The 23254-nt window shown below is 40.1% G+C and overlaps 1 protein-coding gene and 1 pseudogene across 1 annotated transcript in view; one reads left to right on the plus strand and one right to left on the minus strand.

Annotated features, from left to right (window-relative positions):
• Positions 1-23254, minus strand: part of LOC141421230 (inhibitor of Bruton tyrosine kinase-like) — a 1912155-nt gene that overhangs the window by 716105 nt on the left and 1172796 nt on the right. The gene's annotated exons all lie outside the window — the stretch shown is intronic.
• On the plus strand, positions 14802-17791 carry LOC109679268 (granzyme B(G,H)-like; annotated as a pseudogene).

Genomic DNA, 23254 nt, shown 5'->3' on the forward strand with positions numbered 1-23254 from the left:
AACATAACCTGAGGTATGCTTGCAATGTTGAATGATTAAGCTAATTAATCACCTCATTTTTGTAATAAGAACATTTGAAATTTATTCTCTTAGCAATTTTCAAATAGACAATGTATTATAAATTATAGTCAGCATGCTATGATGCATTCGATCTCTGAAAACGTATTCCTCCTGTCTAACTGAAGTTTTGTACACTTTGATCAACATTTCCCAGTTCTCCCTAACTCTCCAGTCTTGGAAACCATTATTCTACTCTCTGCATCTACAGGTTCAATAGTTTAGATTGTATGAGAAATTGTGCAGTAGTGTCCATCTGTGCCAGGCTGGTTTTGCTTAGCATAATATACTCCAGGTTGATCCATGTTGTTCCCAGTGACAGAAATTCATTTTTTACATGTGAATTGTGTTACAATATGACAACATGCAACATTTTCTTTATCCACCTTTCATTGATAGACCCAGGCTGTTACCTGGCTAGGATGAATAGTGCTAAAGGAACATGGGAGTCTAGTTACCTATTCATCATTCTGATATTAAATACTTTGAGTATTTACCCAGAAGTGGGATTACTGGCCTATATGTTAGTCCTGTTTTTAGTTTTTCAAAGGAACTTCATTCAGTTTTCCATGAGTATATCAATTTCAATTCCCACCAACAGTGTACAAGGGTTCCTTCTTCTCTAAATTGCCACTAACAGTTGCTATCTTTCATCTTTTTGATAATAAGCATTCAGCTGGTGGAAGGTGATATCTCACTGTGGTTTTAGTCTCATATTTCTGATGATTAGTGATGTGGTTGTCTCTTCTTTCTTGTGGTACAGCTGTTTGAACTCAGAGCCTCATATTTGCTAGGCAGGAGCTCTGTCCCTTGAGCCACACCCCCAGCACTTTTGACTTTAGTTATTTTTCAGATGAGGTTTTGCATTTTTGCCCTGGGGCTAGCCTCACACTATGATTCTCCTTGTAGGCAAGACCACAGGCACATGCCACCATGCCAGGCTTATTGGTTGAGTTGGAGCCTCATTATTTTGCCCTAGCTGGCCTCAAACCATGATCCTTTCTACCTTTGCCTCTCAAGTAGCAGGTGTGAGCCACAGTGCCCAGCTGTGTCTTCTTTTAAGAAAACCCTTGGCTCATTTTTAAAAGAGTTGTTCATATTCTTGTTACTAGGTGTTTAAGTTCAAGAGATTGTGCATATTATCCTTATCAAATGTAGCTTTCAAACATTTTGTCCCAATTCATACACTGTTTCTTCACTCCGTTGTTTCCTTTTCTGTGTAAAAGTTTTTTAACTTGATGAGATCCTATTTATCTAGTTTTACTTTTTATATCTGAGCTTTTGGGATAAAATCCAAACACTCATGGCTAAGACCAATGTCATGTAGCTTCCCCCTAGGTTTTTTCTACCCATTATACAATTTTAGATTCTTCTTTTCCTCCTCTCCTACTTTCCTGTAATAGTATTTTGTGTATATATACACTCTTTGTCTCTGCACAGGTCTTTGCTAAAAGACTATTTTGTCTGATAAATTATAGCTACACCACTTTCTTTTGGTTTCCCTTTGCATGGGATATCTTTTCACCTCCCTTCACTTTCAGTCTGAGTGTCCTTAAAGGTAAAATTTGGACAGGTGTCAGTGACTCACGCCTATATTCCTAGCTACTCAAGAGACAGAGCTCAGGAGGATCTCAATTTGAAGCCAGCCCAGGGAAATAGTTTTGTGATACCCTCTCTCAAAAAACCCCATCACAAAAAAGGACTGGTGGAGTGGCTCAAGGTGTGGATCCTGAGTTCAAATCCCATACTGCAAAAAAAATGTAAAGTTTTCTCTTACAGATTGCATACAGTTCAATCTGTTTTATTATTAATCCATTCATTCATCATTCATCTTTTTAACTGAAGGGTTTCATCCATTTAAAACAAATGTTGATAGGAAAGGACTTATGACTGCCATTTGGTAATTTTTCTGGTCATTTTGTAACTTTATTTGAAGACAGATATGTTGCACCACCTTGTTTTGAGGAAACTTTTGTAGGATATGTTTAATATCTGACAGTGCTAATCCTCTCCCTTATTTCTCCTCCTATCTTATTTTCCTACTATTCTTGCATGCCTGTTTTCAACATGAATCTTAGAAATTGTCTTAAACTTGTGTAACACTAGGAGGAAACCTTGCTGGTCTTTTTATTGAAATTACATTACGTCTGTATAGTAGATTGTGGCTTAATGGTATATATCCATCCTATCCAAGAATTCTTAATATCTTTCTATTTACCAAGTCTACTTATTTGTTTTGAGAAGTATTGTAAAGCTATTCTTAATAGGTTTTTCACAATTCTAGAAGAGCTTTTGCTAAGCATCTTATCTTTTTTTGCTATTATAACAGATTTTCTTTTTGAATATATTCTCAAACTAGTTTGGTTTTTGTATATGTGATGACTATAGATTTTCTTTTAATTTTGAAACATTCTCAATCTCACAGACAAGTTCCAGGTGACATAAGAATAAACATAGAATTTTTAAACGTATTGAAATCACCACAAGAAGAGTATTAAGGTGGAAAGGAGAAAATAGAAGGGATGAACCAATTCAAGTTATGATACATATCTATGGAAATGTCATGATGAAAACTCACTGTATAGCTATCTTCATCAAACAATAATGTCTTTTTTCAAAAGTGGAGAACAGGAAGGTAAAACAGGTCCTGTCTATGGTTGGTAGCAGTAAGGGGGAAATATAAGGAAAGTGGGTAGGGGGTGAATATCATGGAAATATTATGTAATCATGTATGAAAATGAAAAAATGAGACCTCCTGAAACTCTTTCATGAATGGTGGAAGGAGGGATAAAGGATAATGATGAAGGGAGTGAATTCAGCTATGATATATATAAGAACTTTTGTAAATGTCACAATGTACCCGCAGTATAACAATAACAAAAAATAATAAAATAAAGTTCCTTAAAAAAATAAACAAACAAAAATATCTTTTTTTTTCAAAAGCAGAGAGCAGGAAGGTAAAAACAGTTCCTGTCTGGGGGGTTGGCTCCAGTGGGAGGGAGGAGGCATAAGGAAAGGGTGTAGGAAGGTGAAGATGGTAGAAACATTACATACTCATGTATGCAAATGGAAAAATGAGACATGTTGAAACTATGCCAGGAACTGGGGGAGGAGAGATAAGCAAGAATGATGGAGAAGGTGAATTCAGTTAAGCTATATTGTAAGAACTTTTGTAAATGTCACAATGTATCCTCAGTAAAATAATAATAAAAAATAAAAATTACAAAAATAAAAAAATGATCTATCATTTGCCAAATAATTCAATGTTTAATTCTAACAAACAAGGATACTCATACATAAGCACAGTATCTCCCATCAAGCTCAGGAAATTAATATCACTACTGTCACTACCCTTTAATCCCCAGACAGTGAGAAACCTGGTTAATTAGCATTAATATTTACTTGAGCTATTCATTGCAACAGAGGTTCATATAGCAAGTCTTTCATCACTACCAGCCCTGTTTTCCTATCCTGACCCTCCATAGCAGGCAGCAAGTTCAAGCCAATACCTTCTTCACCTTATCCACACTGCCTGACAAGTTACACGAGAGTGTCCCCTCCATAGAGGCTCCTGTCACCCTACTAGAGCTCTGTTTTCACTTACAGACCAGCCTTTTGCATGAACATCTACCTCATCCTGATTGAGCTTCCACTTTCTTTCTGGGCTGCCCTTTTGCAAGGAGACTCTCCTCACCTCACATGAGTTCTGATGCCCAAGTGGGGCTGCCCAGCATGTGATGTCTGAGCCCATGTGTGGGGAGGAGAGTATCCACCCTAGGAGGAGGCCTGGTGTGGGTGCCTTCATCAACCCACACAGGCATGGACACACCATTCTTAATTGCTGTGGTTCTCCATGCTACCAGGGTCACTGTTGACACATGCTGTGTTTCTTTAACTAAGATTTTGTTGGTTTTAGGAGAACTGGGGTCAAGATGTTCAAAAACAATATTCTCATGCCCATGACTTTTTTTCTTCCAATGAATGGGTTGTCAGGATAATTGGTTTAGCAAATAGTTCAGGGATAGCAGAAGTATTGTCATACAGTTCATGGGCAGTGCTCTGAAATTACAGCTTTGGCTCTCTGGTATTTGCTCCCACTTCACACAGTATCACTAATTCATTTTCAGTACACATGGTTTAGACAAGGCAGATCACAACCTAGCCAAAGGCCTAAGACCTCCTTTATTCCAGATACCCTTGTATGATAAAACGCTACAAAACCAGAAGAAGAATATTGGGAGTTAAAGGACAAGGAGAATGCACCAGAAGCTCTGACCTGGGCAGCCGTCCTAGGAAGATCAACCATTCCTGCTCCCATTGGCCATTCCCTTGTGTCCAAAGGGTGAGGAAGATGGATGACCATCCTCAGCAACACAGCCCCAACCCCATGCATCAGCCCTGCTCAGGTGCCACACTGAGACACATCCTGGCCTGGGACCATCTTCAAAGTCTTTAACCCCATCTAATCTACCTACAGCCTGGCAAATCTGAAACCAGGTAGGAACACATTAGGACTAGGGCAGAAGGCTGTTCTCCATAAGAATTAATGGGTACTGACCTCTCCCCACAAAGCATATCCTTATTATCTGGAAAGTGGATTCTTTTATAATGATACTTGGAAGAACGTTAGAAGCTGGGAATAACAAATAACTACTTCCTAAGCATATAACAATGCAGTTCTTTGCAGTCATGTACATGAATGTTCCATTTTCTTTTTTTTAATTTTTATTTTATTCATATGTGCATACAATGTTTGGATCATTTCTCTCCACCTCTCCCACCCCCTTCCTTACCCCCCCGCCCCCTCCATCTCCCCCTCTACCCCCTCCATCTCCCCCGCTACCCTCTTGTTATCCAGAAGAAACTATATTGCCCTTATCTCTAATTTTGTTGAAGAGAGAGTATAAGCAATAATAGGAAGGACCAAGGGTTTTTGGTAGTTGAGATATGGATAGCTATACAGGGAGTTGATTCGCATTGATTTCTTTGAATGTGTGTTACCTTCTAAGTTAATTCTTCCTGAACTAACCTTTTCTCTAGTTCTGGTCCCCTTCTCCTATTGGCCTCACTTGCTTTAAAGTATCTGCTTTAGTTTCTCTGCGTTGAGGGCAACAAATGCTATTTGTGTGTTTAGGTGTCTTACCTATCCTCGTACCTCTCTTGTGTGCTCTCACTTTATCATGTGATGAAAGTCCAATCCTCTTTGTTGTGTTTGCCCTTAATCTAATGTCCACATATGAGGGAGAACATATGATTTTTGGTGTTTTGGGCCAGGCTAATCTCACTCAGAATGATGTTCTCCAATTCCATCCATTTACCAGCAAATGATAACATTTCATTCTTCTTCATGGCTGCATAAAATTGTATTGTATATAAATACCACATTTTCTGTATCCATTCGTCAGTAGTGGGGCATCTTGGCTGTTTCCATAACTTGGCTTTGTGAATAGTGCTGCAATAAACATGGGTGTGCTGGTGCCTCTGGAGTAACCCATGTCACATTCTTTTGGGTATATCCCCAAGAGTGGTATTGCTGGATCAAATGGTAGATCAATGTTATTTTTTTAAGGAGCCTCCAAATTTTTTTCCAGAGTGGTTGTACTAGTTTACATTCCCACCAACAGTGTAAGAGGTTCCTTTTTCCCCACATCCTCGCCAACACCTGTTGTTCATGGTGTTGCTAATGATGGCTATTCTAACAGGGGTGAGGTGGAATCTTAGTGTGGTTTTAATTTGCATTTCCTTTATTACTAGAGATGGTGAACATTTTTTCATGTGTTTTTGGCCATTTCAATTTCTTGTTTTGAGAAAGTTCTGTTTAGTTCACTTGCCCATTTCTTTATTGGTTCATTTGTTTTGGAGAATTTAGTTTTCTAAGTTGCCTATATATTCTGGTTATCAGTCCTTTGATGTGTAGCTGGCAAATATTTTCTCCCACTCTGTGGGTGTTCTCTTCAGTTTAGAGACCATTTCTTTTGATAAGAAGAAGCTTTTTAGTTTTATGAGGTCCCATTTATCTATGATATCTCTCAGCTGCTGTGCTGCTGGGTTTCTGTTGAGAAAGTTCTTACCTATACCTACTAACTCCAGAGTATTTCTACTCTTTCCTGTATCAGCTTTAGAGTTTGTGGTCTGATATTAAGACCCTTGATCCATTTTGAGTTAATATTGATGTAGGGTGATATACATAGACCTAGTTTCAGTTTTTTGCAGACTGCTAACCAGTTTTCCCAGCAGTTTTTGTTGAAGAGGCTGCTTTTTCTCCATCGTATATTTTTAGCACCTTTGTCAAAGAAGCTGGTTATAGTTGTGTGGCTTCATATCTGGGTCTCTATTCTGTTCCACTGGTCTTCATGTCTGTTTTTTTGCCAGTATCATGCTGTTTTTATTGTTATTCCTTTGTAATATAGTTTGAAGTCAGGTATCATGATACCGCCAGCATTGTTCTTTTGACTGAGTATTGCCTTGGCTATTCATGGTTTCTTGTGTTTCCATATAAATTTATATGTACATTTTTCAATCTCTTTAATGAATGTCATTGGAATTTTGATGGGAATTGCATTAAACATGTAGATTACTTTTGGGAGTATAGACATTTTCACTATGTTGATTCTACCAATCCATGAGCATGGGAGATCTCTACACTTTCTATAGTCTTCCTCAATCTCTTTCTTCAGAAGTGTATAGTTTTCCTTGTAGAGGTCATTCACATCCTTTGTTAGATTTACACCTAGGTATTTGATTTTTTTTGAGGCTATTGTAAATGGAATTGTTTTCATATATTCTTTTTCAGTTTGTTCATTATTAGTGTATAGAAATGCTAATGATTTTTCTATGTTGATTTTATATCCTGCTACCTTGCTGTACCTGTTGATGGTGTCTAAGATCTTCTGAGTAGAGTTTTTTGGGTCTTTAAAGTATAGGATCATGTCGTCTGCAAATAGGGATATTTTGAAAGTTTCTTTACCTATTTGTATTCCATTTATTCCTTCTTCTTGCCTAATTGCTTTGGCTAGGAATTCCAGTACTACGTTGAATAAGAGTGGAAATAGTGGGCATCCTTGGCTAGTTCCTGATTTTAGAGGGAATGGTTTCAGTGTTTCTCCATTATGTATAATGCTGGCTATAGGTTTGTCATATATACCTTTTATAATGTTGAGGTACTTTCCTTCTATTCCTAGTTTTCTTAGAGCTTTTATCATGAAATGGTATTGGATCTTATCACAGGCTTTTTCTGCATCCATTGAGATGATCAAGTGGTTTTTGTCTTTGCTTCTGTTAATGTGGTTTATTACGTTTATTGATTTTCCTAAGTTAAACCACCCCTGCATTCCTGTAATGAAGCCTACTTGGTCATGGTGAATGATCTTTTTGATGTGTTGTTGAATTTGGTTTGCCATTATTTTGTTGAGGATTTTTGCATCAATGTTCATTAAGGAGATTGGCCTATAGTTCTCCTTTATGGAGGTGTCTTTGCCTGGTTTTGGGATAAGTGTAATATTGGCTTCATAAAATGTGTTAGGCAGTTTTCCTTCCCTTTCTATTTCATGGAACAGTTTAAGGAGGGTTCAGTTCTTCTTTAAAGGTCTGATAGAATTCAGCAGAGAATTCATCAGGTCATCGACTTTTCTTTTTTGGGAGACTCTGATTGCTGCTTCAATTTTTTTGTGTGTGTTATAGATCTATTCAGGTGATTAATATCCTCTTGGTTCAGTTTTGGATGATCATATATATCTAGAAATCTGTCCATTTCTTTAAGATTTTTGAATTTGTTTGAATATAGGTTCTTGAAGTAGTCTGATGATTTCCTGGATTTTCATGGTGTTTGTTGTTATCTCCCCTTTTGCATTCCTGATTCTAGTAATTTTGTTTTTTTCTCTCCTCATTTTAGTCAGGTTTGCCAGGGGTCTGTTGATCTTGTTTATTTTTTCAAAGAACCAACTTTTTGTTTCATTAATTCTTTGTATGGTTTTTTTGGTTTCTATTTGATTGATATCAGGTCTCATTTTTATTATTTCTCTTCTATTTGTTTTGGGATTTGCTTGTTCTTGTTTGTCTAGGAGTTTGAGATGTATCATTAGTTCATGGATTTGGGATCTTTCAGTCTCTTTAATATATGCACTTATGGCTATAAACTTTCCTCTCAGGACTGCCTTTGCTGTGTCCCATAGGTTCTGGTAGGTTGTGTTTTCATTTTCATTGACTTCCAGGAACTTTTTAATTTCCTCTTTTATTTCATCAGTGACCCATTGTTCATTAAGTAATGAGTTATTCAGTTTCCAGCTGTTTGCATGTTTTTGTCTTTACTTTTGTTGTTGAGTTCTAGTTTTATTGCACAGTGATCAGATAGTATGCACAGTATAATTTCTATTTTCTTATATTTGCTGAGGCTTGCTTTGTGCCCTAGGATATGATCTATTTTGGAGAAGGTTCCATGGGCTGCTGAGAAGAATGTGTATTGTGTAGAAGTTGGATGAAATGTTTTGTAGACATCAAGTAGGTCCATTTGATCTATTGTATATTTTAGATCTTGGATTTCTTTACTGATTTTTTCTTTGGGTGACCTACCTATTGATGATAATGAGGTGTTAAAGTCTCCCACGACCACTGTGTTGAAGTTAATATATGCTTTTAGGTCTTTCACAGTATGTTTGATGAAATTGGGTGCATTGACATTGGGTGCATATAGGTTGATAATTGTTATTTCCTTTTGGTCTATTTCCCCTTTTATTAGTATAGAATGTCCTTCTTTATCTCATTTGATCAATGTAGGTTTGAAGTCTACTTTGTCAGAGATAAATATTGCTACTCCTGTCTGTTTTCGGGGCCATTGGCTTGGTAAATCTTCTTCCAGCCTTTCATCCTAAACCTGTGCTTATTTCTGTCAGTGAGATGGGTCTCCTGTAAGCAACAAATTGTTGCATCTTCTTTTTTAATTCATTTAATCAAATGGTGCCTTTTGATGGGTGAATTAAGCCCATTAACATTAAGTGTTAGTATTGATAGGTATGTGGTGATTCCTGTCATTTAGTTGTCTTAGTTGTTTGAAGGTTTGATTGTGTGTACTTAAGTTGAGGTTACGCTCTACTTTCTTGCTTTTTCTTTTCCTATACTTTGGTGCTACCTGGACTTTCATGGTTATGTTGGGTTTCACTTTCTGTGTGCAGAATCCCTTGAAGAATCTTTGGTAGTGTGGCTTTGTGGTCACATATTGTTTTAGTTTCTGCTTATCATGGAAGACTTTTGTTGCTCCATCTATTTTGAATGATAGTTTTGCTGGGTAGAGTATCCTGGGGTTGAAGTTATTTTCATTCAGTGCCTGGAAGATCTCACCCCATGCTTTCCTAGTTTTAATGTTTCTGTTGAGAAGTTCACCGTGATTTTGATGGGTTTACATTTCTTTTTTCTCTCTTACAGCCTTCAATATTCTCTTCCTAGTTTCTGTACTTGTTGTTTAAGTGATGATATGTGGTGGGGTAGTTCTATTTTGATCAGGTCTGTTTGGTGTTTTGGAGACCTCTTGCATCTGTATGAGAATATCCTTCTCTAGATTTGGGAAATTTTCTATTTTTATTTTGTTGAATATATTACACATTCCCTTTGCTTACACCTCTTCTCCTTCTTCAATGCCCATGACTCTCAAGTTTGGTCTATTGATGGAGTAGGTGAGTTCTTGCATTTTCTTTTCTCAGGTCTTGAGTTGTTTAATAGTCCTTCAGTTTTTCCTTTAATTACCATTTCATCTTCAAGTTCTGAGATTCTGTCTTCTGTTTGTTCTATTCTGCTGTATTGGCCTTCCGTTTTGTTTTGCAATTCTGTTTCGTTATTTTTTCTGAGGTTTTCCATATCCTTGGTCATTTCCTCTTTAATGTTGTCTATTTTCATCCTGAGTTCATTTATGTCTTTATTAATCGTGTTCTTTGTTTCACTTTGGTGTTTATACTGTGCTTCTATGGTTTCCTTTATTTGTTCTTTTGCTTTTTCAAATTCTCTATTTTTGTTGTCTTGGAATTTCTTGAGTGTCTCCTGTACATTTTGGTTGACCACATCCAGTATCATTTCTATAAAATTCTCATTAATTACCTGTAGTATTTCTTCTTTTAAATTATTCTTGTGGACTTCATTGGGTTCTTTGGCATAGTTTATCTTCATTTGGTTGTTTCTGGATCTGAGTATCTGTTTTCTTCATTTCCCTCTGGTTCCTGTACAAATTTTTTGCTGTTGGGAAACTGGTTTCCCTGTTCTTTCTGTCTTCCCATCATGGCCCTTGGTGTTGTTGTTGTCCCTGTACTGTGTGCAATTAAGTATTTTCTGGCTGTAATAATAGCACCAGTGATATTTAGAATGGAAGGGTTAGAGGGGATGGAAAGCAAAGAAGTTAAAGGAAAAGGGAAAAACAAATAATCAAGTAGAAAAAAACAATAAAAGTTTCAAAGATATAAACAGGGAGAGTCAGTGTACTAATCGACTGTAAGCTGAAAAGGCATTAGAGAGACAGAGAGGATTGAAAATAAAAAATAAAAAGAAAAAGATAAGAATGAAAATAAAAAATAAGTAAATGAAAGAAAAAATATATATATAAAATAAAATAAAAAATAAAAAAAAAACCCTCCAAGTTCAAATGCAATGAAGTTTCAGTCTTAATAATTTTGGTGTTCATCCCTCAGCCTCCAATATTGGAGATGGTGCCTGAGATGTTGTTCTGTAGTTGTCTCATCAAAGGGGTAACATAAAATAGAACAAAACTGCACAAAACAAGAAAAAAAATCCACAAAGTGTCCCAAGTTCAAATGCAATACAGTTTCAGTCATTTTTTCAGCATGCAGGTGTAGTTTGGTTGTTTTCTCATCAAAGGTATGGAGAGAGGGAAAATAAAGAGTCCGGAGACAGTTCTGAGAATGTCTATCTGAGGCTGTGGCTCACCTGCCCTCTGCTTTCAGCCTGCTGTTGCTGGAGACTTTGTTTATGCAGATATGAGGAGTGAGCTTAACACTCACCTGGCCCTGCAGGCTATGTTTACTCAGAATTCTCCTGGGCACGACCGCCACTGCTACAAGTTTTCCCCTTTCCAAGCCCACTGGGAGAGGTGACACTGCACCCGCTTTCTCAGGCCGGCATGTTTATTTACAGTTCACGTGAGAGGTGAGTCTTCCCCCCTCTCCTGTGGAGTTTTCCTCCCTCTGCCACTGTCACAAGCTTTCCCATTGCTGGGCGCATGCCCCCGCTCCCACCAGAGCCTCTCCAGCCAGGCCTGGCTTGTTTATTTACACTTCTGGGAGGGATTCTCCTCCCCCCTCTTCGGTGCTCAGGGCACCCCACCCTCTTTGCTAGGTGTCTTTTGTTCTTATTGTTTATTACTACTTTTTCCTTTTTCACCTTGTGGGGGACAGTCTATCCAGGGTCCTATGCTTATCTCGCCCACAGTTGTCTGTGGGAGTACCACATACCGCTTAGCTCTTCTTGTGGTCCGCATCTTCCCAAGCTGTCTGGGCATGGGAGACTGGCAGTGGTCCGGGAGCCCTCCTGGTTTCTCCCTTTAACGTGAAGTGGAGAGTCTCTGCACAGGCTGGAGGTGTGGAAGGGTCAAAATTTGCCTCTTCTCGGTGGCCTTGCCCGCAAGGTGTGTCTCCAGTGTGTCTACAAGATTTCACTTTAGGAGGCACACTTTCTGCTTCCTCCTTCTAGCTGCCATCTTGGAAAATCCCTAATGGAATTTTTAAAAATGAGATCCATCAAACTGCAGGGACACAACTGAGGTGCCTCCAGGATCTGCCCTTCATCCATCCTGCCTTCATCTTCACTGGTGCAGAGGCCAAAAGAACATGGGGTAGAGAAGAGGCCTTGGATCTGGGTTTCAAATACACAAAAATCAAAATCATCTTTCAAGTGTGTTATCACAGCACACGTGAGAATAGGAAGTTATGCGCTCCCAAATGAATGAAGACTTCCTCGACCTGCTGTGCTTAGTAGAGCTCCCTCCTGGAAGGCAGGTGGAAGATGGTGAGCAAGGCAGGAAATGTGAGCAGGCTCATCTTGATTTACTTGTCTGTTTTGCACACAAACTCAGATACCAAAAAAATGCCACATATGCCTAAAATCTAACTGGGTGCAACTATAAGCCTATGCTGGTCTGCAATTTGATCATAGTTAGTGCTGAGGCCTGGCCCTACCCAAAATCAAACCAAGTTAGGTAGGTTACATGGTACCTGAAAAATGGAGGAAGATCATGTTCAATGTCTGTAAAGATTGCTAAGTGTAGTGCCAGCCTAGCCAGACACATACAAAGACACAGACCTGGGAAATGTCAGCCAATCCGGATACTGCTGCATAGTGAGGCCTGAACTTCAGACAAGAGTCAAAGCTTCCATCTTCCTTCCCATCACAGCTTTTTAACTTAGGAGAAGTGTGTGTGTGTGTGTGTGTGTGTGTGTGTGTGTGTGTGTGGTGATCATGGTATCCTCAAAAGACTGTCTCATCATCTTTTTTCTCTTAAAAGGCAATAAGGGAGGACACAGTTCCAGATCTGACCCTGAAAGCAAACCAATGAGACAGAAATATAAGAACTTTATTTTCTGCATAGAACAGACAGAACAAAATGAAAACAGAAAATAATCATGTATTTTAAAAGGTCACAAGTTTATTACATACATTTTCAGCTTAGGTGTTGCATTTATTTATAGGAAACAGACTTTTTTGCTATAATGTATGAAAAGAATAAGTGTCATAGACACAAATTCTCCTTTAACCTAAAAAGCTGGAATGTCTGACCCAACGTCATACTGCCACAGAGCCAGCATGGGTACCAGACCTCCCAATATCTGAGTCAGCACCCTTTCAGTCAGGCAGCAGTAACCCGGTCCTCTTCCTCAGGCCTGGAGGTCTTCAAGGACATCTGACATCCACCCCATGGTGGGTGTCCAGCCTCCTGGCTGTGCTCAGGAAGCTCCCTGGAGAGGATGCTCCCAGGCTCACCAGTAATCTGCCCTCTGGCAATGGTTTCTGGTGACCTTCATGGCATACTGAGAAGTTCCAAGTTTGTCAGGATCCCATTCTCCGCTACTTTGGCACTAATTGGGTGAGTTACTTAACATGTTCCCTAGCTCACAGGCAAGGGTTCATCTAAAATATTAGGTAAAAAATGTCTCCCCACCCACATGATCTGGGGAACTGCTTTTCTGACCCTGTGATCTCAGCTCTGGCCACAATCAGATCCTTGACCTGACCAAAAATGGCAAACTGGATTGCGGTATTTTCCTAGCTCCTAACTTCAAAGATGTGAAGTGAACTGGCTTAGCAAATGTGTCTAGCACACCACACATAACTGCTGGTGACATAACTTGTTGGTGACCCAGATCAGTTACCTTAGGATGTCATTTACATCAGCCAGCACAAGAGGGCTGCTGGAACAGACACGAAACCACCAAGCTGAGATACTCAGGAAAATCCTGCATCAGATGAGTAAGGGATCATCACGACCAAAGCTCACCAAACAAATAAGATGGACTTTCAGGAATAAATCTGCAAAACTAAAAAGAGAAAGAGGAAAGAAAAATTAAATGTGATATGTTTTTAACTTTCCTTCAGAGCCAATGATTTGAGGGTTCCTTCCATCATTACAGAAAGTAAAAGTGCAGAAAAGACAAGATGGGTGGGAAAGAGTGAAGAGGGAGGACTGGAGCCCCACAGAAGGGACTGCTCCCCTCAGAATGGTGAAGCAATGATGAAAGAAAAGGAGACAGATGTCTGAGTAAATTGATTAAGGATCTACCTAATTGGAGACACAGGATCCAGGCCTGGAGCATAAGGGTGGTCAGAGACACCACTTGTGTAGATGTTATTTTCCCTGCACCACATTACGCTGTCCACCTATGGCCTGAGCTACACCTGTGTGTCCAGGTGTCCAAGCATTTCTCAGCTTTTCTGATTCAAGATATTTTCTGAAACTAGAGGCTTTTATTGTGGCCAAGAAAAGGCTCAGCCCTGAAAGCAGAAGAGCAAATGAATTCATCCAACGGGGGATGGAATCCATGGGCAAATTACCCAGCCTCCTGGACTGCAAAAGGACAATACTGACATCCATTCTATGTGGGCATCAAAAAACCAAACCTCCCAGCCGTACTAGCTTCCTGACACCCACAGCAATAAACTGCCCTGTGATGTACTCTCAGTTAGCTCTCCTTCCCCTGTCTCATTCTTCCTTCTCTTTCTCTCCAGTCTCATCAACCTACTCAAATGAATTGCCTCTAACTACAGCCTTGTCTCAGGAATGGCTTTTTGAGTGGAAAACTCAATCTAAGTCATTTTTAAATTGCATTGACTAGTGTACTCCCACAATTTGAGCCCACCCTGAACTTGTGAATATGAGGTTATTTGAAAGTAGAACCTTTGAGAATATAGTCAAGTTAAAACAAGATCATGCTGGTTTAGTCCTTTCTGTCTTGTGCTATAAGCATAGATTTTCATCCACTTCAGTCAATTATCAGCTTTTTGAGGGAAGGATCCATAACTTCCTTATCCCTAGATCTAGACTACCATATAACTAGTTGGGATCTTACTAGACTACAAAAAGACCCAAGAGCTGAGAAAAGGAGACAATTTGCATCAGTACAGTCACTGCAGAGTTTCACACAACACCATCTATCTTCTTGTTTCTACTCTTATTTTCAACTTGTGACTTGGCATCAAGATGTCAATGTGGTGGCAGTGTGATTTTCACCTAAACTAGAGAATATCTACAAACTACCATGTATGGTGATGCCCATGAAAACCAAAAGAGCGTATGTCTGTGAGATCACTGAGCCCACGCCTACTTCATCTGCCTCCAAAGGCTTTGTCTGCTCTCACCTGGACAGTTCTGACCTCGGCAATCTTCCTGGGAAGATGTGGTCACTGCTGCCCCTACTGACTTTTCTTCTGACCCCTGGGCTGAGCCCATCTCACAAAATCCCCTGTGCTCCTCACTTCGCTGTTCAGCCTTGGTCAGGAATTTTCCTCAAACTGAACTCAGAAATTTTCTGAACCATGGCTCCAGTCCCAACCCCAACCTGGTGACGAACAAGGACAAGACAAGGGAGGCTGTTCCCCAGAAGGTTTAGGAGATTCTTGCCTCTCCCCAGACTTTACTTCAGCACTTGGAGACTGGGGTGTCCTTAGAAAGATTAAGCAGATGATGTGAAGCTACAAAGGATGAACAACTAAATCCCTCACTCCAACCCAGAAAAGGGAAACTCAGACCACAATTCTGCAGTGTGGAGGGTGGAGGTTCACTGGAACCTATTTCAGAACTCCTTGCATTAGTCAGAGTTCTCCATCCCTCAGTCCTGCTGAGGAAAGAGGCCCAGCATGCAACCAACCTCAGGGATGGTAAGATGACTGCCTCCAACTCTTCTGTTGCCTCGACTCCACTTCTCTTTGCCTTTGCCTAGTTCACTTGTCCTCTTATTTTCACCTTTCCAATGTCCCAAGCTGCATCTCTGTCTCTGGCAGTCCCCTCCTCCATCATTCCTATGGCCTTCAATCCCATCACCACCAAGCCCCAACCAAATGCTAATTGGAGGTCATTCATTCATACAGAAAAAAGAAAAATAAACTGAATACCCAAATGTGTCAAGCATGAGAACAGGAGAATTTTTGAAAATCCAACTCCATATTCTCATAGGTAAATTAATAGAAAAAGAAACCAATAATGGTGCTGGGGAGATTCAGAGAGTTTGGGGAGACTCATTAAGAAGAAAGAGGGCAAGACATGTGGCACAGGATCCTCAGTGGCTATACCATTGTGAAGACAGACTGTATCTTTTCCGTGTGTGTAAAGAAGGAGGCAGAGGACAAGCACAGTCCACAGTCTCCCTGCACCCCAGCATTTCTTTCAGAGACCATCGGGAGGATGAGGCCAAGCACCACTCCCACCCCTACATGACACTTCTGCAGTTTCAAATTGGGGAGAGTAAGCGCAGGTGCAGTGGCATCCTGGTGCAAGAGGACTTTGTGCTGACAGCTGCTCATTGCTGGGGAAGGTGAGAAGTTCGGACAGCCCACACTCCTGAGACCCCCAACAGGGACCCTGTCTTCTAGAGGGAGTTTAGCCTTCAGGAACTCCCAGGATTGTGATAACACAAGCCCAAGAGAGCATATCAGAAAGCAGGACTGGGAAAATGAAAGCATATGAATTAGGATGGGTAAGTTTTGGTGTCAGAGCAAGCAGCACAGTTACATAGAAAGTGACCATGTCAGTCAATTAAAGCAGTGGTGGAAGTGAAAAACATGCAGTAAGGGTCAAAATGCCAACTGGAGCAATTTCATGACATTGCCTAGAAGCAGTATGGAGCCCCTAGAACTCCTTCAGAGGCAGAGGATACAGTCACTTTTGTCCCCTCACTTTGCTCTCTGTGCAGCTCAATAAATTAACCCTGGGCACCCACAACATCAAAGAATAGGAGAAGACCTAGGAGGTCATCCCTGTGAAAAGAGCCATCTCCCACCGAGACTATAATCCTAATGATTTCTGCAGGGACATCATGTTACTGCAAATAAGGGTCACCTCCCTGTTGCCCTTGCTCTTCTTGGTGCAGGAACTTCTCTGCCCCTTTGACCCTGCCCCTTCCCTCCTTTCCATCCTGGATATCACAGGTGTCCAGGCCCAAAGGCCACTGGCTAAACTGAACTCTCTTGCTTCTTCTCCATCAGCTGGAAAGAAAGGTCAATATCACTGCAGCTGTGCAGCTGTGCAGCTCCTCAGGCTGCCCACAGGCAATTCACAGGTGAAGCCACAGGTGCACACAGGTGCAGTGTGGCCGGCTGGGGGAAGATGGCCCCAACAGACAAACCTTGAAACAAACTGTGAGATGTACAGCTGACAGTACAGAAAACCAGGTGTGCAAGTCCTACTTTAGAGATTTCTACAACAATGCTTATGAGATGTGTGTGGGAGACCCAAAGATAAGACGTGCTTTCTTCCAGGTGAGACTGAGCGTCTGCCTCTCTTGACTCTGGAAAGAGGCTTTGGGGAAAAGACAGAACCTGGAGACCCAAGCAACATGGGACTCTTTTGTCTACCTGCTGTGATTTCTCCCTCAGACCAGCTGGAGTAGGAAAAAACTAGGACCCCTGCCACTTATCATGGGGTCTCTGTTGAATACCATTCCATAGAACCACGAGTCTGCAACATGCCACCAGAGTTCAGATGACAGGATTAAGAAAACTGTGCTCCCTGAGTGTGTAGAAATTTTTATACCCAGGTGGCTCTTCAGAGATAGCACCTACCCTTGTCACTGGGTTCATTCTCCATGTTCAATATCAGCCCCACGCACCTGTCTTGTTGTCCTGGAAACAATTGAACCACAAACCTTTTTAGGGGAGAAAATCCCAGAACCTGGTGGAGAGGATAGAGGCTGGCCCACAGGCGAGGTGAACAAGTAAAAATGTACATGGTGGACAGAGCATTGCAGCTGCGGGTCCCAGGGTGCTCTGCCTTCTGATATCCCCCAAAAAGGCTATTCAAGTCGTCCTTCTCTGAGAGAAGGCAAAGGTTAGCATGGAAGACAGGGCCATGTGGAGCAATGACTCATTCCTCCTCTCTCTGTATTCACAGGGGGATTCTGGAGGCCCCCTGGTGTGCCACTATGTAGCCCAGGGCATTGTCTCCTATGGAGGCAACGATGGGACAGCTCCACAAGTCTTCACCAAGGTCTCACATTTCCTAAAATGGATAAAGAAAACCATGAACCACTGCTAACTACAGGACGCAGACTTAACACCCTATTTCACCATCTTTCCTGGAACTAGGTCCAGGGAAGATGGGAAGTGCCCACAGCTGAATAAACATCCATAGCTCTCTGAAGACTGATTTCTTGTTTATTGTTTATTCCTTGACTTTTATTCGTGGGGACCAACTCTGTGCTAGGCAACCCAATGACACAATTCTGCTGTTTTCTGCGTTCCCCATTTTCTTCTCCCCTCCCCACCTCTTCAAAGCCCTATTCAAAGCTATTACCCAGCTCCTCTTTATCCGTTTTGGTCTCTCCAGGGCCTGCCCTTCTGACAGGACTGAAGCTGAGTACCATCAAGAGAAACTTGGATGGCTCTTGTCCTGGTGCTCAGGGTGGATTTCTTACCTCCTCTGTGTAATGAAGTAGAGGAGAAGTTAATAATACCATTGATCGTAGTTGTCAAGCTGACATAGCTGAGGTCACTGCTCAGGGACATACCCCACCGCACAGGGAAAGGGCCTTCCTACACAGGACATTTCCTTGTGGTAAAGAGGTGAGTGGAATGGAGAGTCCTTGAATAGCTCCTCATTCTCATCGGGAATTAGTTTCCTTTCCCGTCCTCCTCTGAGATCAGGGCCAAGCTTGGCCTCCAGCCTCCCAAGCACCCCTCCTGCTCCATCTCTGTTCAGAGTTCTCAAAATCTTCCAACCCCTGTCCTATCTAGACCATGTTGATCTGAGCAGTTCCCTTTCGTCCCCCAACCTACGCCACCCACAGATCCCTGTGGTTCCATCAGGGCCCCACCAGTAGAGTGCCAGCCCTGCTCATGCTCTGGCAGAGAATGACCTCACAAGGACCTGCCAGTGCTGCCATCTTGCAGGAGCCCTGGAGGATGATGCTTGCAAGGTTCTCTCCAGGGCACTTTACCACATCTTTCACGTGGCAGGGCAGAACAACTCCTCACATTTAGCTCAGTGCCCTCAGCCACTAGTCACCAGTGCTCAAGGTCCTCGGCTACCTAGTCACTCAGAGCCTGATCCCCTTTAGCCTGTCTCTCCTAGCTATTCTGGACTCTAGGCTAGGATTTGACACCACATTTAGGAACCAGGCATAGGACAGAATCAGTGAAGTTAAAGGGTAAATGACATTAAAGGGTAAATCTGAGGAGAAGGAAAAAAAAAAAAAAGAATGAAGAAAAATAAACAGAGCCTAAGGGACCATTAGGACACTAGAGGACCAAATATTTATTAGGTGAGTCCTAGACAGAGAAGAAAGTTTCAAAACTATTTTTAATAAATAATGACCCAAACTTCCCAAGTACGATTAAATATAAGAACATACACATTCAAGAACAATCAAAACTCCAAGCAAGATAAACTTAAAATGAGTACACTAAAAACTGTTAAAAGACAAAGTAGAGATATTTAAAACAGCAAAAGAGAAGGTACTCATCACAGACTATGATCCTCATAAAGATTCATAATTGATTGCTCATCAGAAACCATGGAGACCAAAAGGCAGTGACATGATATATTTAATGTTCAGGAATTTAAAATGTCAACCAAAAATTCCATATCTGGAAAAAAGTCCTTCAAATTTGATTGGTAAATAATAATATACCAAGAATTTAAACAAATAAACAACAAAGCTAAGGGACCAGACTATGGCAGTCCGGTATATTGAAACAAAAATATAATAAATGGTAACATGAGATTAAATGAGGAAATAAAGATTTCCAATAAGAGAACTGCATAGAAAAATGCAGGTGCTAGTATTTTAATGAATTTATATTTATATGTGCATGCAACTCCACTTTTTGTTTCCTATATTATTTTAAAGAATAATGTATAAAGCAATAATTTTAAAATTATTTTATAATTATAAGATAATTAGAAAAACTGAACTAATTGATTAGCATGCAATGTATTTCTACAACTTGTGACAGTAACAACTTAAGGAGGGGGATGGAGTTGGATAGGAACTGACATTAATTTAAATTAAGTTGACATAAATTTAGGATGTAACCATGTCATTTAGGATAGTAACCATTAAGGAATTAACTTTAAAGACATATAGAAAAGAAAATGAAGCACAATTCAAAATAGTACACCAGAAAAAAATCAAAACCAAAAGAAGACAGTACTGGAGAAATTGAGGAGCAAAATGACAGAGTTAAGTCCCTCATTATCAGTAATCACATTAAATGTAAATGGACTAAACTCATCAATTAAAGTCAGAGATTGGAAAAATGGGTTGATAATATGATCCAACTGTTTTCTGCTTTCAACAGATTTACATAGACCTCACTCTGCAAATAGGGTGAAAATAAAAGATTAGAGAAAGATATTCCATGCATATAGTAGTCAAAAGAACACTGGGATGGATATATTAATATCAGACAAAATAGACTCCAAGTGAAATAATATTAAAAGAAGCATAGGACACTCTATATTGACATAAAGGTCAATATATCAAGAGGGCTGTGTGTGTCTCTGTGTTTATGTGTGTGTGTGTGTGTGTGTATGTGTGATAAAATTACAACTGTGTATGCACCAAACATCAGAGCTCCAGAAAAATGAACCAAGCACTAGCAGAATAGATGAAAGGAATTGACAGTTCTATAAAAATAGTTGGAAGTGACAATACCTCACTTTAATACTGTATAAACCATCTACACAGAGATCAGTAAGGAAATGGAGGACTTAGATAGCCCTAAACTAACTAGACATGAGAGACATACACAGAACTGTTGGGGACCAGGCATGAACCCTGGACTGAAAAATAATGGAGCTTGCATGGTCTCTCCATGGTAGGAACTGCACAGCCTCTCCTACCATGTTTTCCCAGGACCTAGTGTCTCTTTTTTAATATGTAAATAATACCTTTATAGTAAGTGAAGGTCACATAATATCTCAACAACTATATGAACAAATGGTTTACAATACCTGAATCAAAAAAAAGAAAAGTGGGCCTGGCGCTTAGTGCCTTGTGCTGGCAATCCTAGCTTCTCAGGAGGCAGAGATCAGAAAGTCAGCAGGGGCAAGTAGTTCACAAGACCCTATCTTGATAAAAAGAGCTGGTGGAGTAACTCAATGTGTAGGCCCTGAGTTCAAATCCCAGTACTGGAAAAAAAGTGGTAGGGAATTGTCATCTCATAGTATCTGATAGTAACCTGACCTTAATTATATCAAATTAATGCTACAGTCAGTGATGAGGAAACAGTATTGAATGTCACATGTCTTTAATATTTTTTTCTTCTGGCAGTACTGGGATTTGAACTCAGGGTTCTGTGCTTGCACAACAGGCACTCTACCACTTGAGCCACACCCACAGTCCCTTTTACTTTAGCTATATTTTAGATAGGCCCTCACATTTTTGCCCGGAGCCAGATTTCTACCATGATCCTCCTACCTATGCCTCTTTCATAGGGATCACAGGTACATGTCACCATGCCTGGCTTGTTGGTTGATCTCTGCCTCCCAAGTAGCTGGGATCACAGGTTGTACCACCATGCCTGGCTCATTAATACATTTAATTGAAAGCTTATTGGTTTTATTGTTTGGCTTAAATTGAATATATAGATGAGTATTTTGTAAATATTTGCATAGTGCTATAAGCATAAGGAATTTATCCTAGTTGAATGTGGAAAAAGTCATGGTTAAAGGGTAAGGACTTAGGGAGCAATTTTCCTTCATTTCAATCTTTGTACTCTCAGCTACCAGCTGAGCAACCTTGGGAGGGTTACTTAACCTCTTTGTCCTCCAATGTCTTTATCAGAATGAAGAAATAGTTCTAGTTGAATACATGCAAATTATTACAGTAAGTGACTGTGTGTTGGTGACCTTCAGTCACTATAACAGATGTGTGAGATAATGAGCACTTATAAAGAGAAAAGGTTCATTTTTGCTCACAGTTTAAGAGGTTTCAGTCCATGATTGGTAGGCCTGTTGCTTTTGGACTATGGCAGGCCCATCATAACAGTTGGTAAAATACAGCCACTCACTTTATGGCCTGGAAGTGAGAAACAGCAGTAGATGAAAGTGCCAGGGTCCTACAGTCTCCTTGAGAGCATGCCTCTGGTAACACAAAGACAGCTCTCACTTAACCCCATTTGTTAAAGGTTCCAGTACCTCCAATACCACCAGCTTGGGGCCCATGTCTTTATCATATGGGCTTTGGGGGGACATTCAAGATTTAAAAGCTGGTAGCTTTGGAATGGAAAATATTCCAATAGTAAAAGTAATTTAGCTCAGTAATTTAAATGAGGGACCCAAAATATGAAGAAGTCTCTCTGTTGGGTATATTAAGCTATATAAAACAATAAGTAACATTTGCATAGCATATCAGTGTTACAAAGTACTTTTTTCCTATTCATTAAGGACCTTGTGTCTTGACCTTTGTTCTCACAACTCCTTGAAGAATACAACCTGCTGTGTCTACACACCAGCCCCCTGATGCAAAACTAGATAAAGTTCCAGAACTCTTAGGAGATTCCTCACTGATGCCAGATTAATCAACACCTTAGATAAGGTGTCCTGCCTGCCTTGATGATTCCAGAACTGATATGTTGTAATTAAGCTTCTATAGCCTTAGGAAAAGCAGCCCACCAAACCGCATTCCTTTTACCTTAGATCAAACAGTTGTGAAGCTTAATTTTAACTGAGTCTTTTCCTTATATGGACCTATAAAATAAAGACTCTAGCTCAAGTAGGCACTCACGTTTCCTATCAGGAAACGTGATCCCAGCTTTCTGACTAATGTTTTATGTCTGTATGTCTATGTGTGTCTTATTTCTCATTGCCCATTGCTCTTAGTCAGGTTTACGCAGCATACCCACGCAGGTCACAGGCACAGAACACTGACAGCAATAGAAAGCACATTCTATCAGGTACATATGAAACATTGTCCAGGATAGACTATATGTTAAAACATGAAATGATTTTCAATATGATCAAAAGACTGATATAATACAAATTCCATTCTCTAAACACAATGGAATAAAGCTAGATATCAATAACATAGGGAAAAAAATTCACAAACATGGGAATGCATGGAAATTTAACAAAACATTTAAATAACCAGTAGGTCAAAGAGAAATCACATGGAAAATTACAAAACTCTTCAAGATGAATAAAAATGAAACATACTGAAAGAAAATTGATGGATTATGGCAAAATCAGTGCTCAGAGGGAAATCTAGAACTACACAAGAAAGAATGATCGCAAGTAAACAACACAACTTTACAATTAAAGAACTGGAGAAAGAAGATGGAATAGCTCAAGCCAGAAAATGGAAGGAAATTATAAAGATGAGAGAGATTAAAAACTTCCTAGAATTAAATGAAAACTTGATTCTGTGGGACACAGAAAAAGCAGTTCTAACAGGAAGTTTATACTTATGAGTTCTGACATTTAAAATCAAAGACCTCAAGTAAATAATCTAAGGATGCACCACAGGCCTTGGAAAAGCAAGTGCAAGCCAAACCAAAT

The sequence above is a fragment of the Castor canadensis genome, chromosome 3 (assembly GCF_047511655.1).
Source record: "Castor canadensis chromosome 3, mCasCan1.hap1v2, whole genome shotgun sequence".
NCBI lineage: Eukaryota > Metazoa > Chordata > Mammalia > Rodentia > Castoridae > Castor > Castor canadensis.